The sequence below is a fragment of the Plecotus auritus genome (genome assembly GCF_963455305.1).
Source record: "Plecotus auritus genome assembly, chromosome: 5".
Taxonomy (NCBI): Eukaryota; Metazoa; Chordata; class Mammalia; order Chiroptera; family Vespertilionidae; genus Plecotus; species Plecotus auritus.
In genome coordinates, this window is record NC_137776.1 from 79,374,806 (window position 1) to 79,395,190 (window position 20,385).

The window sequence follows — 20,385 nt, forward strand, 5'->3', positions numbered from 1 at the left end:
AAGAACTCTCCAAAAATTTATCTGGAATAAAAAAAGACCTCAATAGCTGCAGCAATCCTGAGAAAGATGAGCAACGTAGGAGGGATCTCAATACCTGATATCAAGCTGTATTACAAAGCCACTGTTCTCAAAACTGCCTGGTAGTGGCATAAGAACATACATATAGACCAATGGGATAGAATAGAGAACCCAGAAATCGAACCAAAACACTATGCTCAATTAATATTTGACAAAGGAGGCAAAAGCATACAATGGAGTCAAGACAGTCTCTTCAATAAATGGTGTTGAGAAAATTGGACAGATAGATGCAAAAAAATGAAACTAGACCACCAACTTACACCATACACAAAAATAAACTCAAAATGGATAAAGGACTTAAATGTAAAATGGGAAAGCATAAAAATACTAGAGGAATACACAGGCAGCAAAATCTCAGACATTTGCTGAAGCAATATCTTCACTGATACCGCTCCTAGGGCAATAGAAACTAAAGAGAAAATAAACAAATGGGACTACATCAAAATAAAAAGCTTCTGCACAGCAAAAGAAACCATAAAAATAAACAACAAGAAAGCCCACTGCATGGGAGAACATATTTGCCAATGTTATCTCCGATAAGGGTTTAACCTCCAACGTTTACAGGAAACTCATACAACTTAACAAAAGGAAGATAAACAACCCAATCAAAAAATGGGCAATGGAACTAAATAGATACTTTTCGAAAGAGGACATAAGGAAGGCCAGGAGGCATATGAAAACATGCTCAAAGTCACTAATTATCTGAGAGATGCAAATCAAAATGACAATGAGATACCATCTCACACCTGTCAGAATGGCTATCATCAACAAATCAACAAATGACAAGTGCTGGCAAGGATGCGGAGAAAAAGAAACCCCCCCTTCACTGCTGGTGGGAATGCAGACTGGTGCAGCCACTGTGGAGAACAGTATGGAGTTTCCTCAAAAAACTAAAAATGGAACTCCCATTTGACCCAGTAAAACCACTTATAGGAATATAACCCAAGAAACTAGAAACACCAATCAGAAAGGATATATGCAACCCTATGTTCACAGCAGCACAATTCACCATAGCTAAGATTTGGAAACAGCCTAAATGCCCATGAGCAGTTGACTGGATTAGAAAACTATAGTACATCTACACAATGGAATACTACGCTGCTTTAAAAAAGAAGGAATTCTTAACATTTGCAGCAGCATGGATGGAACTGGAGAGCATTATGCTAAGTGAAATAAGCCAGTCACGGAAAGAAAAATACCACATGATGTCACTCATTTAGGGATAATAAAGAATATTATAACCTGATGAACAAAAAGATAGATACAGAGGCAGAGAAGCATTGAACAGACTGTCAAATTACAGCAGGAAGGCTGGGGAGGGGTGGGGGGAGGTAAGAGATCAACCAAAGGACTTGTATGCATGCATATAAGCATAACCAATGGACGCAAGACACTGGGGGTGGGGTGGGTGAGGGCATGTATGGGACTGGGGTGGGGGAGGCAATGGGGAGATATGGACACATGTAATACCTTAATTGATAAAAAAAATTGAAAAGAAAAAAATGTTCTTTCTATAGAAGACAGTGTTATAAAAGTGAAATTGTACAACACACAAGTAAGGAAAAGATTGCACGAAACAAAAAACCCATATCCAGAATATATTGAGAACCAAATACTATTAGAGATTAACAAGAAAAAATCAGAGAGACAATCAGAAAAATGGGCAAAGTCTTAAGCAGGAACTTCACAGAATCTATATAAATGGTTGAAAAATATAGGAAAAGGCTCAACCTCTTTAGTTACCAGGGAACTGCAAATTAAACTGCAAATGAGACACTTCTGCTTTCCCACCTGAATAACTAAAAGGAAAAGACCAACAACAGCACCAGAACTGACAGGATGTATAGAACCTAGGACTGCCATCCACTGACCCTGGGGTCTTAACTGGTACAGTCACAGTGGAGAATTGTGTGGCAGCTGAATATACACATATTCTATGACATAACAACTCTGCACTGAGGCTTAAATGAACCAAAGACATACATAGAAATGACCATTAAAGTAGAATAAATGCCCCGGATGGTGTAGCTCAGTGGTTGAGCCTCAACCAAAGAACTAAGAGGTCACTGACTTGATTCCCAGTCAGGACACATGCCCATGTTTCGGGCTAGATCCCCAGAAGACAGCCTATCTATGATATTTCTCTCTCATCAATGTTTTATCTCTCCATCCCTTCCTGTCTTTCTAAAAATCAATAAAAAGCTATTAAAATATAATAAATAAATCTATTAGAGTTAAATAATGGATTGCTATTTAGTAATGAGAGAATTGAACTACACAAACATTTAACACTTATATTCAACATGAATGAACCCTAGAAACATAATGTCAAGTGAAAATAGGTTATTTCTATATAAAGTTCAAAAAGATTATGATGTTGTAAGTCAAAATAAGAATTACCTTGGACAGCTTGTTTAACTGGGTCTGGGCACAAGGAGGGAGTCTGGAATGTAGGGATGTCCTATTTCTTAATATGGGTACTGTGTTTATGTGTGATTATGCTTTTAAAAGTTACCCAGAGAGCACCATGATTTATACTGATTTTTATATGTGGATTATACTTTATTAAAATTTTATTTTATAAATAAATAAGAGGGCAATTTGAGATCTTGCTCTCAGACATATGGCCTTATTTTGGCTCAAATAAACTCTTACAAAAAATAAAATAAACAGGATAACCCCATTTGAAAAATGAATTCTTGATAAACCAAGAAAGAAATTAAAATGTAAAAAAGATAAAAATAAAAATGTAAAACAACTTGAACACCCAACTTAGAGTATTTACATAAATTTAATGTATATAATGCCACAATAAAATAGGTTCAAATAGAGATTTAAATAAAAGCTGATGATTTAGCCCTGGCCAGTGTGGCTCAGTAGTTGGAGTGTCAGCCAGCTGTACACCAAACCATCTCAGGTTCAATTCCCAGTCAAGGGCATGTACTAGGGTTGTAGGTTTGAGCCCGCCCTGGTCGGGGCTCATGTGGGAGACAACCAATTCATGTGTCTCTCTCACATCTCTCTCTCTCTCTCTCTCTCTCTCTCTCTCTCTCTCTCTCTCTCTCTCTCTCTCTCCCCCCCTCCTCTTTCCCCCCTTCTCTCTCTTCCTCCCTCCCTCCCTTCCACTCTCGCTAAAATATCAATGGAAAAATATCCTTGGGTCAGGATTAACAACAAAAACCCACAAACAAACAAAACAACCCCGATGATTTAGTTCTCTTACTAAGTCAATAAGCACCTACAGAGCATCCATATCATACCCAGATGGGGTGGGAATGACTAAGGTGCATAAAAATATAGAAGAAAAAGGCACTTCTATGCTCTTGAATAATTTATTGCCATCACAGAGAAAGATCTATATGTCTGATATATCTAAGGGAGAATGCAGTGGTACAGATGTAAGGGTTTAAGTAAAGGGAGCATCATTAAAGGCTGAAGAATATTCAAGTTTCCAACACTCCTTGCAGAATTAAAAGGACATAATTATGTGAAGATTTTGCAACAGGTTAGTCAGATTCGGAGGCTATTTCTTTGCAAATCTCAGTTGTATCTCTAGAAATATTTGGCCGCCAGCATTGTTTTATTTATTAATCATTCTAGCCACCTGGTCTTTGAAAATATTTTTGTACTAACTTTATATTTTCCATCTTCTCTATTAAAACTTACTTCCAAGTAAAGTTCAAAAGTATAATGCAAGATTCTCTCTCATATTTGCATATTTCCCTTAGTTAAGCATAAAATAAAGAAGAATTATTTTTAAATTTGAGGAAGGGAAATAAATCATCTTCACTTATCATAAGCAAAGGTGCAATATGCTCTATTTATTCTGAAAATTATTTAGGCATATTTATCACAGCATGATTTTTCTCATTACATGAAATGAGTATTGGAATTAGCTTTCACAATCTTTTTTAGATGACCATCGCTAAAACCAAGTATGTAAAATCCTTGAGAAACAAGTTAAAGGAAGTAACTAATATGTCTGCATTCAATACATGACAAATGTAAACATATTTATATGTATATATGAAAATATCTTTAAAACATGTTAATTGTGTTGTTAGTTACAGGCACTGAAGAGAGGGTGTGAATGGGGAAGGGGCTTTAAGAAGAGGAATTTTTATCTATAATAATAAAAGCATAATATGCTAATTAGACCGGACAGTCGAACAACCTTCTGGACATCATTCCGGACTTCCTTCCAGACAAAGCTGTGGTGGCGGGGGCCAAGGCAGAGGCTGTAGGGGCGATCAGGCAGGCAGGCAGAGTGGTTACAGGCGATCAGGCAGGCAGGCAGATCGGTTAGGGGTGATGAGGCAGGCAGGTGAGTGGTTAGCAGTGATGAGGCAGGAAGGCAGAGTGGTTAGGGGCGATCAGGCAGGCAGGCAGGCCAGTGGTTAGGAGCCAGCCATCCAGGATTGAGAGAGGGATCTTGGATTGAGAGAGGGTGCAGGCCGGGCTGAGGGAGACCCCCCCCCCACTACTCCCCGTGCAGAAATTCATACACCAGGCTTCTAGTTTTATATAAATCTTTATCTTTAAGTATTTACAATGTACATAAATATATATATATATATATGTGTATATATATATATATATATATATATATAGTATATTCTTAAATTATAAAAAACTAAGTATATCTTACTCTCTTTCAATATGAAAAATGAAAATAAACCCCTAATAAAAGCATTGAAAAGCATTGATCTTAAAGCTGTCCACCATTGCCAGTGAAGAGCTACAGATAGAAGGTTATGTAATACAACTCACATGCAGACTGGGAAGGCAGAGCCATTATTCATCCAGTTACACTAAGGACAACCCAGGGCTGTGCTGGGGTTGCTGTGTAACTCTGCTCTGCCCACTAGTGGTAATGTGAGGAACCCTAAAGTCATCCATTCTTTTCCCCCCTTAAATAAAAGTAAGCCTTTAATTGTTTCTTGAACAGATACCAAATACAATTTTCTTTTCAAATAAAACATAACAACAACAAATTCCTAAAACTCCTCCAAATTCCTAAACTCCTCATTGGGCACCTCTGTCCCCAGGGGATTCTTGGACCCTGCAGCTGCTTCCCCAACCCTTCCCCCACCCTTCCCACTCTCCATCTCCCAGCAAACAGTTGCACCTTCTGTCCTGCTGTCTTTCTGAGCTCCTGCCAGTTCTCTTCCTCAGCTTTTGCTTACCCAGCAATTCTGAGTCTTAGAAAGGATAGGATAGAAAGCTGTTAGTTACAAGTTAATCGTTTTAAGAGTTTGTTCATTAACTTATTGTGTTGTAAATCCTCCTTGATTGTTTATTTGCTGAATCTGATAGTATATAGTAAAGAAAAGAGTCAATCTTCCAAGTTCTGTAATGATACCACATGTGAGGGATTTGTATGCAAGATGGAAAGTCATAACTGCTTTAAATTTAGCAGGTAGCCCTGGCCAGTGTGGCTCAGTTGGTTGAGCATCTTCCTGTGCACCTAAAGGTCAACTGATTCCTGGTCAGGCCACATGCCCAGGTTGCTGCTTTGGTCCCAAGTTGGGATGCATACAGGAGACAACCAACTGATGTTTCTCTCTCAAATCACTAAACGTATATTAAAAAATAATAAAATAAATTTAGCATGTAGCTTTGTAATGTATCTTGTGTATTCTTTCTTTCCCTAGAACTTTTTAAAAATTTTTATTGAATTTATTGGGGTGACATTGGTTAATAAAATTATATAGATTTCAGGTGCACAACTCTGTGATATAGAATCTGTAGACTGTATTGTGCATTCACCACTTCAAGTCAAGTCTCCTTCCATCACCATTTATTCCCTCTTTATGCCCTTCTACATCACCACAACCCCCTTTCTCTCTGGTAATCACCATACTATTGTCTGAGTCTATGAGTTTGTTCTTTTTTTTTAAATATATTTTTATTGATTTTTTACAGAGAGGAAGAGAGAGGGATAGAAAGTTAGAAACATCGATGAGAGAGAGACATTGATCAGCTGCCTCCTGCACGCCCACTACTGGGGATGTGCCCGCAACCCAGGTACATGCCCTTGACCAGAATCAAACCTGGGACCCTTCAGTCCGCAGGCCGACGCTCTATCCACTGAGCCAAACCGGTTAGGGCCTATGAGTTTGTTCTTATTGTGAATTTCAAATAGATAATACAAATCCAGGACATCCAAATTCCCCTAGTCAAAGATCTTTGGTGAACTCATGATAATATTCCCCCAAAGGTATCCTAGTACTGTATTCAAATAATAAGGGTAAAAAATAATAAGGTAACTTAAATTCTTAATCTAGAAAACAGAAACAAATATGTCTTCCAAGAGATTTTTCATGTATAACTTCTCACTTACCAATATATCTTAGAGTAAAGGTTTCTGTTGAGTATGCAACTATTTAATGAGAATCTGCAGAAATTAAAAGTTAATCAGGATACACGCTCCCATTTATACATATAGAGCTCCTACCTCCAGCCTTTTTCTAAATACATTTTGACCACTCAAAGAGTATGCATGTGGAGGAGACGAGGTATTATCTGGTCATCACTCAGATGGTTGAAAAGATGCACCTGAAACCCTGAGTCTCTTTTCTTCAGAAGGTTAAGTGGTAGACATCACACCCGAATTGTCCTGCGTGTGCATGTTCTCAGTAAGCAGATTTTAGTTAAACATAAGTCATTCCTAAGAGTCTTGATCTGCTTTTCAGAGGTTTAGGTTTTTGTTGCTTTTATCAGTTTTTAAATACATTTTTATTGGTATAGTTTTAGATTTACAGAAAGGTTGTGAATATAGTATAGAGAGTTTCCATACATTCCACACTTTGGAAATGACTGGAAAGTATAAGACTAAGGGCAAAAGAAACTCTACATAATCAACTCGAGGCTATAAAATTGTTTCCCACACAAAGGGATATAGGTTAACAATTTTGAGACCACTATATTTATATGGGAATTGAACAATTAAATAGACAGACAGACAGACAGACAGACAGATAGATAGATAGATGGTGGCGAGAGCCAGGTTTCTCTCTGTTGGAGTGGAAAGCTACAGACAAGGAAGCAGGGAGGCTAGAATGATTCTTGCGGCAAGAGTTTAGAATTGAAGACATTGGTATAAACTCACGGTTTGCTTAATGTATATACAGGTGGATACACATAGGAATATTCATATATATGTGTATTTACATGTGTTACTATGTGCACATAGTTCCTATCTCTTTCAGCTGAGAGGGCCTGGAAGCAATGGGATAATTTTAGAGTTGAGTTTTGGTGAAGTCCTTTTCCAGAGACAGTAGGCCTTGGGGAAGGAGGGCCTTGGCATATTTCACAATTGTTCCTCTTTATCTAACCCCTGGAAGAGCCAGGAAGGGGTCTTTCTGATATCTTCACCGTGAGACATGATAAGGTTCTTAAAGGGACAGCCTTTAAAAGTGTGAGCTCACCCAGTAGGACTGTAGCCCCTAGGAGTTGCTCACTGTCAAGCTAACCCACACTCCACCTCTAGCAATTTGTCGAAATTACTACTTATGCGCACTCATTTATTTATGTTTCTAGCAGCTTCTGCTCCATGTACACATATCCCAGTTGCTTTATTTATGTGGATGTATCTAGCTCTCTAGCTCGAGATGTTAGAGTGGCATTTGCTTTGAGGCCTTGGTTCTCTTATTGGTCCAAGAAAATTAGTTTTCAGTTTTTCAGCTTTTCTTTATTGTACATATGGAAATGAAGACTTGGGAGCTCTTTACATGTTGAGATTGAAACCAAAAGTCTCTATACACATGTTTATCAGTATCTATCTATCAATTATCTATCTATCTATCTATCATCTATCTATCTATCTATCTATCTATCTATCTATCTATCTATCTATCTATCATCTATCTCATACTCCAGGCCATGATTTCACACTGATATTGTCAATTGTTCATTCCATGATTTCTCCTTTCCAGATTTGAAAATCACTTCCCTAAGAGCAAAATATGGCTCATAGAATGAATTAAAAGTAGTTTCAGAATTGCTAATCCATGCCTCTGCAAAGAAAAATTTTATTAGAGAATTGGCATTCATTATTTCTTTAGAGGTTTTTAGTTTATTTTTTGTCTTTTGATGAAGACCATATGATTCAAATACAGCAAGTACTCACTTAAAGTCTTCCATAGGTTCTGTTAATTTAAGTATAATGTATAACAAAGCCAATTTCATCATATGCTAATTGATATGAATATGTTCTTATAGCATCTCATCGACATTATAATAAAATAATATTGAATTCCATAATGCTGTGGACCAGTTGTACTGGGTTTAAAAGTTACTGGAGTCAGTTATCCCCATGCCCCCACTTATTGTGACTATGTTTATTCATTTTAAGCACAGTCAAGTTCATTTATTTCTATTTGCTTTTGCCTTAACTCCACTTCCCCCTTTTCCTTATGGATTTTATTTCTTTTCTACTCCTTTTCTTTCTGAATATGTGAAGCATTAACAAGTTTCTAAAAATCAGATCTATAAAAAAGATATATTCACAAAAGGGTCATTCTCTACCAATGCCATCCCTAGTTCCTTCTATCATTTCCACTCAATTCCTGCTCACACACTGTAGGTAACCAATCTTCATCTCTGGGTTTTCTCTTCTGTGTTTCTAAATGTTTCTTATACAAAAGGTAGCATAGTATAGTAACTTTATGCACTTTGCAGCTTTCATTTATCAATATTTCCTTGAAATCTGTCTATATCAGGTCATGAAATATTCCTCATTCTTTTTTTTTTTTTTTTTTTTTTTTTACAGCTCCACATTACTGTAATGTGTAGATGTGTTGTTTATTCACTACTTTCCATCCAATGCCTCTGCTATATATGGGCATTTAGATTACCAGCAGCATTTTTCAATCACAAATAATGCCGCAATGAATGACCTTATGCATATATTTTTTTTTGTACTGTGGGAGGCACATTTTCTGGATAAATGCCTGTAAGTGGGAATTCCAAATTAAGATATAAAAGCACACATAATTTTAATAGATTTTTAAAAATTTCACTTCACTTCTTAAGGGTCAGACCAATTTTTATTCTATCCAGCAATATACAGAGGTGCCCACTTTCCCACAGTTTCACACCATCAGAATGTGTTGTTAAAACTGTTAAATTATACCAATACTATAGGTGATAAATCATATCTCAGTGTAGTTTTCATTAGAACCATCATGAATAAAAATGAATAAATTTTTATATATCCCAAGGTCATTATATATGTAAATTTTCTGTTCATGATTTTGCAACATTTACATTTGTTTTCTTACTTTTTTACTGCAGAACAAGGATTTCTGGGCCATATAGTAGCTCTATCCTTAACTTTCTGAGGAACTGCCATACTGTTTTCCATAGAGGCTGTACCAATTTACATTTTCACTAGCAGTGTACAAGGGTTCTCTTTTTTCCACATTCTCCCCAACACTTGTTATTTCTTGTCTTATTGTTAATTAGAGGCCAGGTGCATGAAATTGGTGCACTCAGGGGGTGGCCCCTCAGCCCAGCCTGCACCCTCTCACAGTCTGAGAGCCCTCAGGGGATGTCTGACTGACGGCTTAAGCCCGCTCCCTGCAAGGCACGCTTCTTGCAGGGAGCAGGCTTAAGGCGTCATTTGGACATCCCTAGCACTGCCGCTGAGGTGGGAGAGGCTCCCACCACCACTGCTGCATTCGTCAGCCATGAGCTAGGCTTCTAAGTGGTGCTCCCCCTGTGGGAGTGCACTGACCACCAGGGGGAGCTCCTGTGTTGAGCATCATAGCAATGGGTGGTTCCACCATTCGGTCAATTTTCATATTAGCCTTTTATTATGTAGGATAACCATTCTAACAGGTGGGATGTGGTATTTCACTGTGGTTTTGATTTTCATTTCCCTTATAGCTAGAGAATATGAGCATCTTTCATATATCTGTTGGCCATCTGTATGTCTTCTTGAGAAAATTGTCTGCTCAGGTCCTCTGACCATTTTTTAATTGGATTGTTTGTTTGATTTTTGTTGATTTGTATGCATTCTTTGTATATTTTGGATATTAATGTCACTCAACTGATAACCAAATAAAGAATATGAGGTAAATATATAAAATAAAATACTACTAGAACATAAAAAATGATGAAATATTGCCATTTGTGACAACATGAATGGATCTTGAGAGTATCATTTTAAGTGAAGTAAGTCAGATGAAAAAGAACAAGAACCATAATCATATATGGGATATAAATACTAATATATGGGCTATGAAACAGAAATCAACAAAGAACAAACAAAACAAATAAAAACTCATAGACACAGACAACAGTATGGTGGTTACTAGAGGGAAGGAGGATTGGGGGAGAATAAATGGAGTATAGGGGGTCAAACATATGGGAACAGAAGGATACTAGCACACAATGCAATATACACATAATCCTACCTAATAAAGAGGGAATAGGTTAATTGACCCTCACACCGTCTCAGAGATGGAGGCGTCCACAGCCAATAAGGAGGGAATATGCTAATTGACTGCCCCACCCTCAAAGATGGTGGCACCCACAGCCAATAAGGAGGTAATATGCTAATTGACTGCCACGCCCTCAAAGATGGTGGCGCCCACAGCCACAAGATGGTGGTGCCCAGTTCCCTCAGCCCCGCCAGGGCGGCAGGCGTGCGGCAAGGCCAGGCCCTGTGCAACTACCTCCGGAGTCCCCCAGTCCCCTCAGCCCCCCAGCCACACAGTGCCAGCCCAAGGTGCAGGCAAGCCTCAGATGGCGGCTGCCCAGCCACCTAGGGCTGCCCAAGGCTCAGGTAACCAGGGCCAGCCAAGGCTTGCACTGCTGGCAATGGCAGCAGCAGAGGTGTGGTGGGGGCGTTGCCTTCCCCTGATCACTGGGTCGCCTCCCACCCCTGAGCGCTCCCAGACTGTGAGAGGGGGCAGGTCAGGCTGAGGGACTCCCCCTCCAGTGCATGAATTTTCATGCACTGGGCTTCTAGTATATTATATAATTGTACACCTAAAACTTATTAATGTTATAAACCAATGTTACCTCTATAAATTAAAAACATAGAAAACTTGAACAGAGAAATTTTCCTAGAATAAATATGGAAAGTGATCATCAAAGTACACCATTCCAGGTCCATATGCTTTATTTATTTTTTTTAAATATATTTTATTGATATTTTACAGAGAGGAAGGGAGAAGGATAGAGAGCTAGAAACATCGATGAGAGAGAAACATCGATCAGCTGCCTCCTGCACACCTCCCACTGGGGACGTGCCCGCAACCAAGGTGCATGCCCTTGACCGGAATCGAACCCAGGACCCTTCAGTCCACAGGCTGACGCTCTATCCACTGAGCCAAACCGGCTTCGGCAAGGTCCATATGCTTTAACCAGGGAATTCTTTCAACCTTCAAAGAGCAGCTAGTACCTATGCTCTGTATAAATTGTTACAGAATAAAGCATCAAAAACTAAACCTCATAAAGGCTATCTAAAATAATATGGAATATAAAACATGTTTAAATGTTAATGCACACATTCTAAATATATATTAGTGAACAGAATCCAATGTCATATCAAGAAAGTAATATACCATGGCCAAGTGGGACTTATCCAAAGAAAGCAAGGTTAGCTCAACATTAGAAAATCCATTATATAATGCATCACTTGACAAAATTCTATGTGCATTTCCAATTAAAAAAAACATACAAGAAAATAGAAATTTATGGATACACTCAAAATATATTTACCTTAGTTCTAAAGTTGGTTTATTTCTTAATGAGAAGACAGTAACAATATCTTTACTAAGATTAGGTGAAAGCAATATTTCCCACCATATCTATCTCTATTCTTCATATAATACCCAAAGTATTAAAACAAGATAAATTACTTTTAAGATAAAAAATTAAATAGAAATGAGTAAAACAATATTTATGTGATGATGATATAAATTTATACTTGAGAAACCCTGGGAAATAATGGTACCATTAACTCAATATAAAAGAATTAAATAAAGTAGCAAGCTATAAAATTAACCTAAATCAATAGTCTTCAATTATACATATAATAATTAGTTAGAAGATAATAAGAGAGAAGAACACCATTTACAAATAGCAACAAAAGAATGAAATATTTTGGGATAAATTTAACAAGAAATGTATAAAACCTATGTAAGGGAAATATTACAACACTCCTGAAACACACAAATGTTGCTTTGAGCACAAGTAAGGATACCCTTGCTCTGACAGGGAGAATCTGCATTATAAAGATGGAAATCCCCCTATGTTAATTTATAAGCTTAATGCAATCCAATCACAAATACCCACATGCTTCTTTCCCCCATGGAGCATTATCCTTCCAGAACTGCCCGTGCAGATCGGGCACACACTTTTAAATCTCTTCCCAAAGGAAAAGCGCAGAACTGAAGTGCATTTTTCAACATTTTCAACATGTTCACATGTAGGGTGGTTTTCTTTTGTCCTGTGGTGGCTTTATATCCATTGTAGGTCTGCTGCTAGCTCCCCTGTTCTCTCTACCAGTGCACCACTCCCTTCCTACCCCTCAGGTACCCTCGCATGCCCTGAGGGCAGGGAGTGCTGGAGAGAGCCCACTGAATTTAGTGTTTATTTTTCTACTTCCTATAATTGGAAGCTGTCTATCTTCTAGTTATGCTGATGTTGTGGGGTTTGTATTGTTTTATTTGCTATGCTCATTCGTTCTTATTGCTTTGGAGGAGAAGTTGGGAATATCAACTTACATGGCCTGCATTGCATTGGCTATTTTATCTTTACAGATGAGAAAGCTGAAGACTAAAAATTCACACTCATCGAATATCAAATAACTGAAGAAGAGGTCAGGAGTATTTCTAAGATGCACACATCTATTTCTATGATTTGCCATCCTAGCTCTAAGAAAGGATTAATGCTTCAAGGCATTCAGGTCAGAAGTCTTATATCAAGGGTATGTACCTTAGTTGCAGGCACATCCCCAGTAGGAAGTGTGCAGGAGGCAGCTGATTGATGTTTCTCTCTCTTCAATGTTTCTAACTCTCTATGCCTCTCCCTTCCTCTCTGTAAAAATTCAATAAAATATAAAAAAAGAAAATCTGGATCTCCTACATCAAGATGCTTTCTTAGTAATCAAAATTTTCCTGTCACTTCCTGTGAAGGCTTCTCAAAAATAAGCAAACATACACTCATACACAATCCAACTTACACACACACGAATGTCCACAGGTGTGTACACACACACACACACACACACACACACACACACACTGCTGTGGCCTGTGTACTCATCAGGTTGCTGCATCATGGTGAGGTCTGGTAAATCAAAGGGTGGATAGATATGGGACTATTTACTAACTCATGCTACACTATTTCCTTTTTTTTATTTTAAATCTTTATTGTTGAAAGTATTACATATGTCCCCTTTTTCTCCCATTGCCCCTGACCGCCACCCCAGGCCTTCACCACCCTATTGTCTGTGTTCTTGGGTTATGCATATATGCATACAAGTTCATTGGTTGGTCTCTTCCCACCCGCCTGCCCTCTGAGATTTCAGTCTGTTCAATGCTGCTATGGCTCTGGATCCATTTTTGTTCATCAGTTTATTTTGTTCATTAGATTCCACATATTAGTGAGATCATGTGATACTTATCTTTCTCTGACTGGCTTATTTTGCTTAGCATAATGCTCTTTTTATTGATTTTTAGAGAGATAGGAAGGGAAAGGGGGAGAGAGAGTAAGAGAGAGAGAGGGAGAGAGAGAGCGAGAGAGAGAGAGAGAGAGAGAGAGAGAGAGAGAGAGAGAGAGACATCCATTTGGCTGCCTCCTACAAGCCCCCTACTGGGGATTGAGTCAGCAATCTAGGCATGTGATCCAACCAGGAATCCAACTGGCAAACTTCTGGTGCACAGGATGATGCCCAACCGAGCCACACCCAGCCTAGGCCATGCTACACTATTTTAATATTTAATATTTAATAGTATGTAATTAACTAGTACATACCCTCTGAATATTAGCCATGCAAACACATATACACACTCACACACGTTCAAAAACTTAGCTTAATGTAAAAACCTCATGCAGCGTTTTCTATGACTCCTCTTCTTTGACCCAGGTTTTCCAAAGGTAAAGGTAAATAAGGAAATGCTGATTTTCCTTTTAAGGTGAAATTGTTTTCTTTTTATATATTTACTTAATTAACAACACTTATTCGATTCAAAATACGTATTACATTAATAAAAGCATGCAATTATAGCAAGAAGTATAAAGTTGGTGTGCAAATGACAACAGTTTAAAAACATAAGCACAGCTATTTCTCATTCATGTGGCAACTGGAAACTCTCACTATTCTGGAAAAACGCCCGTTTCCCTTCTGCTTCTAAGCTTTGCTTTCACAATTCTGTCCACTTAGAATTTTCTCTGCACCTCACATTTCTCTTCCCAGTATACAAGTCACAACAATACTTTGAGTCTCATTTCAAATACCACCTTATCCAGAAAACTCCCTGCCCACAATCACCCTGATCAGAAAAGACATTTCCAATTGATCACCAACAGCACTTCACTTTTCCCTTAAGCATATGTCCTTGTTTGTAGTATTCCTGAATGAATCTTATTCACCTCCTATACCATCAGATTCTTAGAGTATATGTTATCCATCTTCTCACAACCTAGAGCACAGGTACAATCCTTACCACCTTTTTGTTGAATATGCTATATGGCAGCATTTTATTTATTATATACCCGTGATCAAATTGGAATAAACTTAGAGTCATAGGGGATTTCCCCATCTCCATCCTCTTTCCCATGCTGTGGTCTTCTCTCCACTCCCAGTAACACTGTAGGAGTTAAAAAAAAAAAAAAACCAAAACACAAATGGTAACAATTCATCTTCTATCAACTCATCCTAAGAAAAGCATAAAGATTTAGTTATACACATATCTGTCTCAGCATTATTTGTAAGAGCCAAGGAAGTGGAAACATCCTAAATATCCAATAATAGGTGATATCTTAAATGAATCATGGTGCATTTGTCCTATGATATACAATGAAACCATTAAAAATGACAGAGAGCAGTGAGTAAATGATATACTCATTATTAAGTATATACACTATACACTATTTCTGCAAATCTAGGGCTGTGTAAGGCTGTGCTTATGCTACAAAGGTGGGGTACTTGGGGGTACCCAACCAAATGAGGGAGCAGAGAAAGCTTCCTGGAGACAACGCGTGAGCTGAGATGAGTGACTGAGTGAAAGTGGGAGGGCAACAGTGCTGGGGTGTGAGCTAGAACAGGCTCCAGGCAGACGGGATGGTGCAAATGAAGGTAGGAGGCAAGAAGAAGCATACACTTAGGAAACCCCAAGTAGTTTACTAATCATTATACTCAGATACCCAGTAAGGAAAGCAGCAGAGCTGGGACAAGCACCAGCTCCCCTTCTCCTGTGCCAGGCTGGCTCAAAGCAGAGAGGCAGCTCCTCACGCCCACCTAAGCCCATGCAGTACTCGGTTCCCATCTGAGCCTTGAGGTTGTGGCCAAGGAGCAAGGCAAACACAATACTGAGATAAGCTTCTGAAAATAAATTATATATGGACCATAAAGGAAGCACAATGACATATTATAATAAACTAAAATGGAGAGGATGAAGTTGAGAAGAAAATCATAAACCCTGCCCTTTATGGACAGTAGTGTTTGGTTGAATAAATACTTGCCAGACCAATGGGTCTAGGGGCCACCGGTGGTAATATTTTTGTTTTTAAATTGCTTGCTGTGCTTGGGAAGAATGGCATCACCTGCAGGAGTTATCGCCATCACTTTTGCAAGCTGAGCAAACCCTTGTTAAGAGACAAGTCCCTCCTGGTCCCCGAGACCTTCTGTAAGGGCCATGACACATTGCAGTGGGCAGCTGGGCTTGTGGGCTTCCCTGTCGGCAGCAGAGTGGCTGCGAAACTGCGCATCTCTCAGCCCTGGCTTAGCCCCATGATAAGTGGTCTGCCTCAAGGAGCTATATGGAAATTCGCGGATGGCTCACAGTCACAAACTGTGAGTGGGCAGCCGTCTCCCAGAGTAGCAGTGACAGCTGACGGAGCATGTGCCCCATCAACTCTCCACATGAGGGAAAAGGCGAAATCCCCTAAAAACCCAGAAAAAAACCCTACACTTGTCAGAAATGTGATTTCCTGACATTGTGAACTGCAACTTGTTTCCTCTGTGAATTTAGGCGGTAGATATGCACACATGCTTTCACCAGCCCCGTGGAGCCTTGTCCGGTATTCAGCACTAACATTGTCACTCTGACCCGAAAAGCCCAGGAAAATATGACAGAGAAACCATGCAAGACAGAAAACAAGGCCATAAACACCCCAGGGTACTTTGCCATGTGCCATCAAAGTCAATGGGTTCAGAGAAAGAGGAGCTCCCTTGCCACAGGCAGGTCTGGCAGAATATTTGTCACCATGGCAATCCCACACTCCCAGCCCTCCTCAGAGGCCGCTCGGAGTCAAAGTTATGAGGTTGATTCTACATCATATGCTGCCAAAACTCAGACAACTTGCTCCAGTTCTTCAAGCAATTTAAACACAGAAGAATTAAAAACTGCACGCAAACAACTGATTTTAACTATGATATACTAACTTCCTGATATGTCCCCGATTCTGAGTAACACATGACATATATACTGTCTCATCTAACCCTCACCTCAAGCCTGCAGAGTTTATAAAATCATCTCCATGTGATTGACTCTAGGAAATACTGAGGAGACAATAAGGGAAGACATTCCCTAGTCAGTCAAACCTAGAGCAAGGTTTCAGTCATCTGGACCTTCCCAGCCTTAATTGTGGGCTACACCTTCTTATTAATCAATAACGGTCCTTCCACACATAGGTGACCTTATGAAAGGGCTGAACTAACGCTGTCTAAAATACCTTCCATGATTGAAACTCTCCGCTTTTATTTGAGTCATATATAATGCTAGGTATGGCACACAATTCAGAATCATTAAAACAGTTTCTGTGTTCAAGGAGCATATATTATATGAAAGAATGTAAAATTAAATATACAGTAGAGCAATTAAATGCAAAGCTGCTAGCAATAACTACATGTGAAATGGGAGAGGAGAGAAGGGAATAGTCAGGGCAGCATAGTCACAGAAGGCTCCACATGAACACAGAACATGGCACCATGGCAAGTCTCAAGGGAGTCAAATGACCAGAAGACCCCAGTGAAGAATCCTGAGGCTCTTGTGGAGGAAGTACACTTGAATCTGAGCTCTAGAGAGTGCAGGCCTTGGGTGATGTGGGCCTCGTGGTCTCCAGATGGTGAACCTGCAAGCACAGTGAGAAGGAGCATGGCCTATGGTGGACACCATGTTTGGTGTGGACAGCACAGGGCTTCTGCTGGGGACTATGTTACAGGGTCTATTTAACAGAGCTGTTTGTTTCAATGTTTCTGATTATTTCTCTCATAGGTTCATACGCCGAACATGAACATTCTTTGGTAAAGATAAACCATGTTAAGAACTTTTGGAAAGCTCACCCTGCTGGAAAGAGCTGGCTCCCAGCTTCCACAGACCTAGGTGTGACTCTGCATAATATGGCAGCAATGGAAGAAGGGATAACTGAATGTGGTGTGGAGGAAGGTCAAGGAGGAAGATGGGATGGGAACCAGTTGCCAAGGAAGAAAATGAGTTGACTAGAAATGGTGGCTAATGTGGTAGGGTAGGACAGGGCAGAATAACAATGTGCCCAAACAAACCAGGACACTTCTGAGATTGAAAATGGGTGGCATTCATGATCATGGAAGGATGTTATGAATAGATGTGTTTTTCTGAGCAAACCAGCATGAATGATCACCCTACGCAAAAGCCTTCTTCCATCCTTCCTATGAAAGCTTCAATACAATATATATTTCTCACAAATGCCTGGGGGTGACTAATATCTTTGGGGGAGAGGAGTTCAGGTCTCACTCAGATTATCACACCACAGACAACAACAGCATGGAAAACAGAGGCTGCTCCTTAGAACAGCAGAGAATTGGGTTCACTTGGTCAACCCTGAAAGTTTGATGACAGCATTCCCAAAATGTCATCCCTGGAATACAAAGCGTCAGTATGCACATTACAAATAAAGTGCTCAATGCTCAAACAATTTTAGGAAACTCCCAAGAAGAACCATTATGGAGGTTTCTTCAAAGGTGTTCTTCTTAGAAACCTTTCTAAGGCAATGTGCCTTAGGACTGTCCAAGGGAGAGATAACATGCATCATTTTCCACTTTTATTTAAACAAATAAAATCTATTTTTTTTCAGTTACTCATTAGGCAGCCCTTGAACTAATGCCCCATGATACAGGATTTGGAAGAAATACTTTGTTACAAAGGGATGAGTTACATTTCCTGATATAATATCTGCCCCTAATGCTCTAACTCATAAAGTCAGAAACATCAAAGTAACCTCGCTTTGAAAAATGGAATATCCATTTGCTCATAAATGGAGTGGTAGAAAGAGGGCTTGACAGACTGCAAAGGGCCTGGATTCTAATTACAGCTCTACCTTTCTTTAAAAAATCAAGTCTTATTGAATCTCAATATAGAGGCAGGGTTGTATTCAATGCCTAAGGGTCTTCTGGCTCATACATCTTATGAGTCGTATGGTGCCATTGGGTAGATTTAGCATTCCTTTTCACTCATCAGACAAATAGGAACACCTACCACATGTCAGGCACTGTGCTAAGTTGTAAGAACACATAATGAACAATGGGACCTACTTTGCAGTATCTAGAACTGCCATCTTTATCCTCTGGGGATTTCCCATAGAAAGCAAATAAAGGTGTGTTATTGCAAATGTGGTATAAAAATCTTAACTCTTGAATATATACTTTTTTTTGGAAATGGTGTGAATAAGGCTACAGCTGAAAAAATAAAAATAATTAAAATTGATTACCCAACTTGAGAAACACTGAGCTTCACATAGAGCTATGTGACAAAGGAAATACTGGTTGTACATTCTAAACTGCACAGATATAACCTCATGCAAAATCAACAATAATCTACTTCCTTCATCACAGCTCAGCTCCCTCTCGCAGGACTCCCTGTTCTGTCTGGGGTGGTAAGAGCTGTGGTTGTTACTCTGGCACTCATTTCAAGTCTCCCAAATCTCATCTCCAAATATTGGACTTCTAACATCTTAAAAGCAGAGGGATCTGGAGTGTGTCTGCCTAAGCTGTGCACTGGCCTGTTACATTTATTCAAGGTTATTAACATCCTTCCAGGACGGAACTTAAGCCAAAGAACAAAGTCCTTTAGAATTCAAGCACTCCCTGCCCTCTAAACCATAAAAAGATATTGCTGCTCTTGAGATTCGTGTGAAACTGGCACACAAGGTCTACTTGTTGGGTCATTGTCAGAGCACAAATCTCCTGAGGAATGGACCCAACCTTACTTCCTGACATTCATTGCACTCTGGTTCACATGCTCACCATTCATCTTAGCCTTTCAGAAGCCATGCCACCATTCCCCAATGCCTGCCTCTCTCTTCACAGAGCACTTTCTAAGAGCAATATCGGCCTGATATCAAAGATGAGGCAATGAACTACATGTCACAGTCACAGTGATGACCTCAAATGTCATCTCTTAGTGAAAGAATTGAAAAATGGCAGAGGGAAGCATAGCTCATACTCTCTTTTTCTATCTCTGGGACCACCTAGGTTTTCTAAATCAAGTTTGTAGAAACATGGAACAGATGAATCTCAGAGGGAAGGTGAGGATGAGTGGGGAGAAATTAATCCAAGTATTTAAATGCATATATGTATAGTCCATGACACAGACAATAATGTGGTGAAAGCCTCGGGGGAGGGCAGTGCCAGCTGGAAGGGGTCAATGAGGAGAAAGAGGACATATGTAATACTTTCAACAATAAAGATAAATAAATAAAATAAATAAGTAAATATAAAAGGTAACTGGAATAAAACATTGCGGCCAGCCTGTGGCTAGAGTGTCCAGCAGACTTTTTTTTATTCATTGTTTTTAATGTGTTGATTTTATTCTGGGAGCTTGTACTTTTCTGGGTAGGTGTTTGACATTTCTGGGGCTTCTTTTTGGGAATACCCGAACATTTAATCAAGCACTATTTCTGCTCTCCATAATGTAACTCTACATTACTAGTTGTAATGCATGAGTCCATGGGGGAAATGACAAAATAAAACTAAAAGCTAAAAGTTGTTCATCTATGATTATATATAAGTACTCTCTCAAAAGAGAGTAAAGTACTCTTCCCAATAATTTCGTTTTGGGTGAGTAAAATGAAGCCTTGTATCCACAAATG

General features: G+C 39.2%; 1 protein-coding gene across 1 annotated transcript in view; it reads right to left on the minus strand.

Moving 5' to 3' along the window:
- THSD7B (thrombospondin type 1 domain containing 7B) overlaps positions 1 to 20,385 on the minus strand; it is an 885,792-nt gene that overhangs the window by 460,479 nt on the left and 404,928 nt on the right. The gene's annotated exons all lie outside the window — the stretch shown is intronic.